This window comes from Piliocolobus tephrosceles, chromosome 19 (assembly GCF_002776525.5).
Source record: "Piliocolobus tephrosceles isolate RC106 chromosome 19, ASM277652v3, whole genome shotgun sequence".
Lineage (NCBI taxonomy): Eukaryota > Metazoa > Chordata > Mammalia > Primates > Cercopithecidae > Piliocolobus > Piliocolobus tephrosceles.
Window position 1 is genome coordinate 15,746,363 of NC_045452.1, and position 8,875 is coordinate 15,755,237.

General features: G+C 45.4%; 1 protein-coding gene across 4 annotated transcripts in view; it reads right to left on the reverse strand.

Moving 5' to 3' along the window:
• Positions 1-8,875, reverse strand: part of LARGE1 (LARGE xylosyl- and glucuronyltransferase 1) — a 622,406-nt gene that overhangs the window by 610,885 nt on the left and 2,646 nt on the right. Inside the window, exon 1 of one of the 4 annotated variants that reach the window (XM_026447729.1) lies at positions 8,409-8,869. The exons of 1 other annotated variant lie outside the window; for it this stretch is intronic. The gene's annotated coding sequence lies outside the window, so the exon portion shown is untranslated. Of the gene's footprint in view, positions 1-8,408; positions 8,870-8,875 lie in introns of those variants that run through there. 2 more of the 4 variants (XM_026447730.1, XM_026447732.2) reach the window with 2 other exon arrangements.

Here is an 8,875-nt window from a genome sequence, read left to right on the forward strand (position 1 = left end):
AGGGAGTCATATTGGGAAAGGGGTAAAGACACCAATATGGCCGAGGAGAGTTCTTCCTGCTGGGGACCAAGTACTGAGTCCCTCCCTCCATTCTCCCAAGTTCACTTCATCGTCCTCCTGACATGGGAGCGCCTGTCTACATCTAAGTCATTTCATAATCGTCGTCATCCATGCTGGACAACAACCATCCTAAAGTTCCTCGTATTGAAAATGTCTTCCCAGGCATTTTCAAGGCAACTTGGCATGTAAATGTGAACAAGCTTGACAGCATATCCATTCTTCTCATTCCAGATAAGTTAAAATCCCTACAAACTCGGAGGAAAGAAAGCACGCATTTCGGTATTGTACTCTTCTTGCCTTTTTACAAAGCCATCAATGTTTGTACCACAACAATGATCCTTCAGAGAATTCATTCTGCTGATCTGAAATATCCTTCACATTTTAAAAGTAAAAGCTGCTGGGAGATGCCTTGAGGAGTTTAAGTCTATCTCATCACCATTTAAGTCGACTGTTACTCACCCACCTCTCCCTCCCCCATCACCTCCACCCCAGTACCGAAAACATGACCATTCATTCGCAAAACAAAATCATTCAGTGTGGACAAGACTACTTACTAACTGCAGACCTACTAAGCACCAGCACCACTCTTGAAGAAAGGAAAAGCCCAAGATTCCCTTCTAAATTAAAAAAAAAAAAAAAAAACCGGAAGAAAGAAATCCCTAGATGCCCATGTTCTGCCATAAATCCTCCTAAATTCTATGGCTACCACAGAGAGCTGGAAAGATCTGCAAGTCCTTTCTTCCCAATTGGCCTTGGTAATTCAGAAAAGGACTATGTTAAGAGCAAAGCTCTCTCAGTAGTCAGGGTTCCATCTCCATCTGTGTCTGCTGCCTGTCCAAGGCACAGTCCCATAATGTGACAAAAGAGGCTCAAATTATGGGTGAGGCTGCATTTTCAATTCCACCCCTAGCCTGTGATTACCTGCAACTCCAGGTTGCCCAAAATTACCTCTGAAGCCTTAAACGTCTTACATTTTATTCCATTTCTAGAACAAATTCTTTTTTGGAAACCTTCATAAGAGATAAAGGAACAACAACTATGGGGGAAAAAAAAACCCTAGATATTTGTTACAGTGAAGGAAGAACCAGCAGATAAGCATGATTCTGATTTTTTTTTTTTTTTTTTTTTTTTTGAGACGAAGTCTCACTCTGTTTCCAGGCTGGAGTACAATGGCCGTGATCTCGGCTCACTGTAACCTCTGCCTCTGGGGTTCAAGTGACTCTCCTGCCTCAGCCTCCCAAGTAGCTGGGATTACTGGCATGCGCCACCATGCCCGGCTAATTTTTTGTATTTTTAGTAGAGACAGGGTTTCACCATGTTGGCCAGGCTGGTCTCGAACTCCTGACCTCAGGTGATCCGCCCACCTTGGCCTCCCAAAGTGCTGGGATTACAGGTGTGAGCCACCATGCCCGGCCTGATTTTGGTATCTTTTAATGTCTCATACACACTGCCTCTCCTGTATACTCAAGCACACTGCCTCTCCTGTATACTCAAGCAGAACAAAACGAATTCCATGTTTCTGCAATTATAAAAACTCAGAATCCTGGAAACTTTTACCTAATTTACTTTTTAAACCACTTCTGTTCTTGATATATTCTTAGAGGTAGAATGTGCGGGTGGTTAAGGAACTTATGAAGGTAGGTAGGTGAATACTGTTATCTCCAGGAAGAACAGTAGTTAAATAAGTAATCTGCCAAAAGTAAGTAAGCGATGTAACTCCATGTGTTAGGTTAGCAGTTATGACAGTTTACATAACCACTGTACTGCTTTCTGCAATACAGTTGAATACTAGGCTCCTAGTGGGTTATTTGTTAAAACATTCTAGTTTATGTTTGAAAAGTCCTTGGTTTTGTTTTTGTTTTTTTGTTTGTTTTGTTTTGATTTTTTTTTTTTTTTTTTTTGAGACAGAATCTCACTCTGTCACCAGGCTGGAGTGCAGTGGCGCAATCTCGACTTACTGCAACCTCTGCCTCCCGGGTTCAAGTGTTTCTCCTGCCTCAGCCTCCTTTGTAGCTGGCACTATAGGCATGCAACACCATGCTCAGCCAATTTTTTTCGTATTTTTAGTAGAGATAGGGTTTCAGCATGTTGGCCAGGATGGTCTCGATCTCTTGACCTCGTGATCCGCCCACCTCAGCTTCCCAAAGTGCTGGGATTACAGGCAAGAGCTACTGTGCCCAGCTGAAAAGTCCTTGGTTTTACACAACAGGTGAGGCTTCCAAAAGGGTCTGTCATGATTGTGTTCATCAAATAATTTGATAGCTATTAAAAAGAGACTCACTATGAATCCCTTTAGTAAGGTAAAAATCTTTTTGTACTGCAATTAACTTATCTTAAATTATTTGGTTTTAAGATCCCATTTTATATGCCCACTTCTCCTAAAATAGAGCACTCCTCCACTGGCTTCAACTCCCAAATAAGAATGTAACAAACCTTCTATTTACACCGTACTTACTTCAGATCTCATCTCTCCAATAAGCAATGCCTTCTACCCCCAGGAGATTAGCCATAGTGAGGAGCCCTCTTTCTAGCAACTCACACATTTGGAGGCATCAAACTAAGTCACTTTGCAATTTTCCTGACTTATGTATCTACCCAATTGCTCTTCTACTCTATTTTTCTTCCAAAGACCCTTGGTATTCACCCAACAGCTCCCCCACAAGGTAATCTCCCATTCAGGCCAAATGAATGGGTTTCCCTTTCCAAGTTACAGTCAGGGCTTTGCAAAATCCAGAGGTCAACTCAGCTTTTATTTACTTAATTATGAAATAATTACAGCATTGTTGCTGTTGTTTTTAATCACAAAGCACTTAATTCTCAAATAGTGGTCAAGGAACAATGTAACATTTCACAACTAACGGGCTTCCACCATAGGTAAGAAGTTAGCAGGCAAGTCTGGCTGCTACTGTATGAAAATGGCTATGACCAATCACAGACTTTGTGATTCTTTTCTTCAGCCTTATGTATTTGTAGTGCTTTACATTTCAAGGAAGAGTGCACCTTTGAACTGATCAGGCCTCTTTCTTTCCCTTTCAGAGGGAAAAAACTAGAAAATCTAAAGAGTGGTCAGTGTAGAGGCTAAGCTAACTGACTGAGGCAAACCCTTTCCCTCCCTGGGCCTCTAAATTCCTACTTACAAGGTCAATAACACGCTAATGTATAGAGACAGCGCCTGAAGCCCAGAGATATCAAGAAATATTTATTCTAAGGTCACACAGCAAGTTAGCACAGGATGATGCAAGACTCAACTTCAGATCCCCCAGGCTTGATTAAAGCACCCTGTCTCCCAATCAACATAGGGATGGATGATAGAGACAAGATAAACATACAATCGTAAACACACAAACAGACACACAGACACACACACACACAGAGGGACAGAGAGAGGCTTCTAACTTTTATCCCCATTGTCCTTCTGCTTGCTGTTTCTAAAAAATATACTAAATATACCTGGCCCTGGAGATTGCTGTTACAACTGTGATTTTCCAAGCTCTCTAACATCCTTCAGGCGGTTACATTGTTGCTTGTTCTTCCTCACCCACCTTAGTTTCCTCATTTCAAGAAACACACACATGCAGACATGTGCACCCAGGCTCCCATTCCAGATATTCAAAACTGTTTCTTTTCTAACAGCAAAGAAAGTTTAGACTAGAACTGAAATGATTATAATACAAGAATCTTGTTCAGGTGTTAAAACACAACCGTAACTCTACCCAGAGCAAATCTGACAAAATGGAATTTGTTCTCACCTAAGTGTGTTTTTTTTCATACTATATCATGTCAGGTGACACTGTCATTTTTCCCACTGCTGCATAATGACATAATGAAAGTGCCAAGTGTAATTCATGTACACAAGAGGGCAGACTTAGGGTTGACAAGGGACCCTTTCTTTATTTGCATTGCTAATAGTTTTTTAAAGCACAGACAAAATGCTATATGCAGAATGATAATGGACAAAAAAGGAAATTTTCTGTTTGTAGTAACAATGAGGAATAACCAATTAACATTCTCAGATTTTATCTCGCAACCATTCTTGCCACTATTTGAATACACAGAGCAAGAAGCTGGGGCACGGTCCTCAGCATGGAATCCTATTAAATTATTTCTCTTCTAAAACTGCATTTCCCTTTGGGCACATCTCACCTTCTAGCCATACTATGACTATTCTCCATACACACCACAATAGATAACTTTAGGGTTTCCATGCTGTTCTGTCTGCCTGCAATTCCCTTCCTTCCTACTCCCCTGGGAAGTTCAAACTCATCTCTTGAACAAGTTTGCAGGATAGTACTTATTGGATAATAATAGTTGAATGTCTGGGCCGGGTATGGTGGCTCATGCCTGTAATCCCAGCACTCTGGGAGGCCAAAGCAGGTAGATCACAAGGTCAGGAGTTCGAGACCAGCCTAGCCAAAATGGTGAAACCCCATCTCTACTAAAAATACAAAAATTAGCTGGGCACGGTGGCAGGCACCTGTAATCCCAGCTACTCGGGAGGCTGAGGCAGGAGAATCGCCTGAACCCAGGAGGCAGAGGTTGCAGTGAGCCAAGATCATGCACTCTAGTCTGTCTGACAGAGAAAGACTCCATCTTAAAAAAAAAAGAAAAAACAAAGAAACAAACAAACAAAAAATAGTTGAATGTCTGCCTCCCATAAAAGACTAGAAGCTAAATGTAGAACCTCTATAACCTCCACACAGAGCATGGCACCTGCTACAGGGTAAATGGTCTATTATTATTTGTTAAACGAAAAGATGAAAAGTCTTATAAAATACATTTAATGAAGCCTTAACTTCACTGGTTGCTGTCTGCTACTCTCCACACGCCAATGTGACAGAGAAATGCTGAACACCTCTCAATGGTAAATACTCCAGGTAGAGCAGCCTCACCAACACTAAGCAGATTTTGCAAGGTGGCTGTATCCATAAGGTGTGTCAGTGGCAGGGTGCCTGGAGCCCTCAGCGTTTTGGGTCTTATATCCCCCACCCCCAATTCAGGATGCTCCTCCTTTCTGAGAATCTCTAGCCAAAAAGACACCATCATCTTGTTCACGGACCATAAGGAAGGCCAGCCTCCTGCCTCTACTTCTGCCATCTGGTTTCCATCAAATTCGTAAGACCCCATTCATGTCTTAGGATGACAGCATATATCCTCCACAGGATCGGTTTTCAATCGTTGGTGCCCAATGGCAAATGCAATGGTATTTTCGTGTTCCAATCTCTTACCCCTTGGCTGTACTGCGCCCACGAGAATCAATCTATAAAGCCTTAATGTTAGAAATAAAGCTTTCTGCTGATCATTTTTCCTAGACCACAACAATAGCTCCCCTTCAACTACCTAAATATGCATTACACATATGGGTAAAGGGTCACAAATGCAGTCTACCAGACCCCAGGGTTCAGGGAGAAGTAGTAACTCAGGGGGGTTCACGGGTTTCAAACAGAGTCTAACTCTACATGCTGAACTGGGCCTTTAGGAATCCAGTATGACCAACATCTTGGTGGTATTTACCTGTTTTTGTGACAGTATTCTAAACTGAGCAGGCTCTTCTTGGCCTCTACCTTGCATCTTTCCTGTCTCCCCCAACCTCTGGAATCAGCTTTGATAAGACTTAGCTACTTGGGTAAATCTAGGCAAAGGGGCAGGCAGTCAGTGCTCTTCAGGGAAGCAGAATTATCTTCCAATTCTGCTGGAAGGCCTATAGACACTAATGATTTCATACTATTAAAAGTGCAGAGAGCATCTGAGATGGAAGTGCAACTACGCGGTCAAAACATCTCTAAGTATAAAGAATGTATTTTTAAGGTGAATTTGAAGTTTGATGGAGTCCACTGCAGAGACATTTTGAAGCCATGTGATTTTATGATGACTGCAGGAAATATGCCGTCAAAAACCAAACAGAAGTGTTGATTACAAACTGTTAGGGATTTAGGATGAAAATTAGGATGGTCTAATATTCAAAGGATAGAGCCTTTGTATAGTCCTTAAATACTTAAGAGATTGTAACTGAGTCTTTTCAGAATGTCACATAACATTTTGCAGTTAACTGGTTCTAAGTTGTCCAAATGACAATTTAGATGTGAGCAGGCCCATCCGTTAGGCACTCAGAATCCACTCATTAGTGCAAGCATGTACTGGATACCAAAAAGTTTGTCTCACGAATCCTCAGGATTAAACCACAGTCTCACGAACCCTCAACATAAACCATAGGCTCATAAGCCCTCAAGATAAACCACAGTAACACGGGCCCTGGTGTTTTCTTCTTCAATGGTGGAGAAGATAACTAGTCCCCCCTAGTGTCCTGCTACTGTAGGCGGCTGAAGGATAGCGACACTACAGGACGCACCCTCCCTGCACTGTGCATCAACTTTAAAGCGCACCTCAGGAACCCAGAAACAAAGGAAACCTTCACAACCTTCCCAAGAGATGGAAGCACTTCCGAGACCTATGATGAGATGAAAAAACCCTTTCATTTCATTTCTAAGGCCCTTCCAGGTATGGTTTAAAAACCAAAGGTATCTGCATTAGCTCACATCAAAAAGTTAATCCACACCCCAGCACACTTCATTAGGTGAAGCAAGAGGGCCCACACTTGTCAGCAGCTACTGCTCACTCCACAGCAATCCCATCTTCCCTTTAAAACCCTCTCTGTCCTACTAGGGGGATTTGATTCCTTTCTTCGCCACTCTGGAAAACCCACTAACCTCTACATCTTGGTGACTTTTGCCTCTCCGTTCGAGTGAGTTTTCTTCCTGGTATGGAATTAACAGGGACAGGCTCGATAAATGTATTCTCCACAAGCAATTTTCACTAAAGTAAAGTACTCTTGAACAATAAAGGTACACTAAGAGATGTGCGAAATCTTAAAGCCGGCGTTTTTATTTCTTTTATTTTGATCCCTAGTGAGGACCAAGTGTGCCGGTGAGTAATTCATTCATGTCACCCATTTGTGAGAGATGGGAAAATAAATCACCACCACTTGTTCCCTTCTTAATTTAGAAGCTTTCCTTATCTTAAGTCTATCGAAGCTGACTCCTGAGGTGGGAAGAGAGGAAAAGTGAGGAGAAAAATTAACCTGAGGTGACTGCCTCCACCGACTGATAAGCACTTCAGGTCTCCACACCTGTGTCAGAGAGAAAAGGCATCTGCATGTCAGGGAGGTGGACGCCCCCACCTGCCACCCCCTCCCTTCCTTCCCTTGAAGGAAGCAGGAGCCTGATCTCCCCCGACTCCCTTCTCTCTCTCTCTCTCTCTCCTTCCCTCCCTCTCTCTCTCTCTTTCTCTCTTTCTCTCTCTGGGCACTTACATAAGACCCTGTAAAACTTCCAGTGACATTCACGGAAAATGTAAGCTGCTATTTTGCTCCCTCAGGAGATCATTTTAATGGACTGAGTGACAAAATTCATGGATTCTGAATTCAGCAGAAACCTGCTCAACCGAGGTACATCAGCATAGGGACAAAAAAAAAAAAAAATCCATCCCCATTAAACAGGGTCACCCAAGGGATGGATTCAGTGTGCAAGAGACAATCTGTTCCCTCCGAAGTGACCCACTTAAAATCAGATTGTTCTGGGGGAAGCTCATAGGTTTAATAAATATCAAACAGGCAAGGACAGGCTTGTACAACTGAGGTTCCTTAAGAGGAACATTTAAAAGAGGATAAGGCAATGAACTAAATAACTTGAGGATACACAAACTTTGGAGTCCTCACTCCAAAACTTCAAAAGCAGTGACATTTACAAGAATGTCTGGATAGCTGTACGCTTGATCATTCCTCACAAGCAGCTTTGCCTAATAGGAAGGACATGCTGGCTGGGATCCCCCCCTACAGAGAGCAATGCCAACCAACCACTCTGTCCTAAAGAGGGACTCGCAAGCTGTGGCAGCTCGCCCCCAAATTGCCCCGGACTGTCTGCAAGAAGAAACAAGAAAAGTTATTCACAGCATCACACCAGGAAAGGTAGTTGCGTACCGCCCAAGAGGGCCCTCTCCAAACACGGCAGGCTCCGCAAACCACAGGTGCTCAGCGCTAACAAGTGAGGCCCGGGGTGCGCGTATAGGTCACATGCACTCCTGGTGTTAAACAGAAACTCCTCCTGGCTCGCTCCCTGCCGGCAGCCTGTGTGCCCAGAAGTGGAGCAGGCCCTGAGGGGGTCCTCGGGATGTCGGAGACTGGGCGCTTCGACCTCCAGCCTCTCCAGGGCTCCCGGCCAGAGCAGCAGAGGGTGTGCCCGGCCTCCCCGCCGGCATCCCGAGTACAGGGGGTACCAGCGACAGGTTCGGAGAACTTGTCCGGCGCTGCACACCACGGCGCCCCCGCGGCGACTCTCGCGCTCCGGGGCTCTTACCTTAGCCGTGACTGCCGCCAGGCAGAGGGAGACGCGGAAGAACGGGGTGGAGCGGCGGCGGCGCCGCCTACGAGGCGCACGGGGTCCGGGTCAGGGTCCCGGCAGGCGCTGCCCTACTCGGAGCGGCGGCGCCAATCGCAGAGTTCGGGACTGCCCCCGGCTCCAAATGCCGCGGCGAGGGTCCGGGTCGCCCAAGCTGAGCACTGTCCCTTCTTCCTCTTCCTCCGGGGCCGCTGCCTGGAGCTGCTCCCGGCCCGGGGGACTCTTCCGAGCCAGGGGCGCCCCGCATGGGCAGGGGCCTGGGTCCGCCTCGGGTTGGGTCCAGGGAGCGGCCGCTGGGGCCGACTCCACCTCCCGCGCTCCCAGCCGATTCGTCCCTTCAGGGCAGGGCCTGCCCGCGAACGGCCCTGCGAGGCGAGCGCGGCCGCGCCCCCAGCTTCGGGCGCCCGGGCTCCAGCGCGGCGGCG